At 43.6% G+C, this 1,008-nt stretch overlaps 1 non-coding gene across 1 annotated transcript; it reads left to right on the forward strand.

Annotated features, from left to right (window-relative positions):
* TGME49_461240 lies at positions 1–465 on the forward strand (the record flags this gene model as incomplete). The annotated part of the gene is made up of 1 exon (XR_001974468.1): positions 1–465. It is a non-coding gene; the product is annotated as an 18S ribosomal RNA (ribosomal RNA).
* Positions 466–1,008: the final 543 nt, after the last annotated feature.

Raw genomic sequence — 1,008 nt, forward strand, 5'->3', positions numbered from 1 at the left:
CCAGTGTTGTTATTTCTTGTCACTATCTCCCTGAATCAGGATTGGGTAATTTGCGCGCCTGCTGCCTTCCTTAGATGTGGTAGCCGTTTCTCAGGCTCCCTCTCCGGAATCGAACCCTAATTCCCCGTTACCCGTCACTGCCACGGTAGTCCAATACAGTACCGTCGAAAGCTGATAGGTCAGAAACTTGAATGATCCGTCGCAGACCGAAGTCAACGCGATCCGTTCGGTTACTATGAATCACCTGAGGACCACCGGAAGGTGGGTTGGTTCTGTATCTAATAAACACTGCCCTTCCAGGGGAAGAGGCATGTGCGCATGTATTAGCCATAGAATTACCACGGTTATCCATGTAGTAAAGACCATCAAATAAACTATAACTGTTTTAATGAGCCATTCGCAGTTTAGCCGTATAAAAGCTTATACTTAGACATGCATGGCTTAATCTTTAAGACAAGCATATGACTACTGGCAGGATCAACCAGGTTAATATGTTCCTGAGACAGACCACCTCGAAAACACCAAAAAAACACTCAATCAACCGTCTATTTTCCGGCCTCTTTCGTGTTTTATGGCATAAACAGAAGTGTAAGCCTGCCTCACTCAAGGTTCTACATCAAAACGCGACGTTTTTTGGTCGCCTGGTGAGCCTTAACAGCAACACCAGTTTCTGATGATACTCTTGAGCTATTTGAAACAACAACGCCTTCATCCTGAATCGATTCATCAGGAATCATGGTCGTTGATGCTACAAATCAACAAAGCTTGTCCACCTTGGACACATTCGGGGTATCAACCCATCCACCTCTTATTACAGTATGCACTTAACAGCATTTCAATCTGTTTATTTATAAACAGAATTGAAAAGCTCTTCGTGATACTTCGAAGTGGACGAATCCCGAACCTTGTGCGCTCTTTAAAAAAACAACAAAAATTTGTTGCGTTTTCAAACAGTCGCACACTTAAACAACTTCCAAATCTCTCAAAACCCCCGAAGGAGAACAAGAG

This window comes from Toxoplasma gondii (assembly GCF_000006565.2).
Source record: "Toxoplasma gondii ME49 unplaced genomic scaffold asmbl.1394, whole genome shotgun sequence".
Lineage (NCBI taxonomy): Eukaryota > Apicomplexa > Conoidasida > Eucoccidiorida > Sarcocystidae > Toxoplasma > Toxoplasma gondii.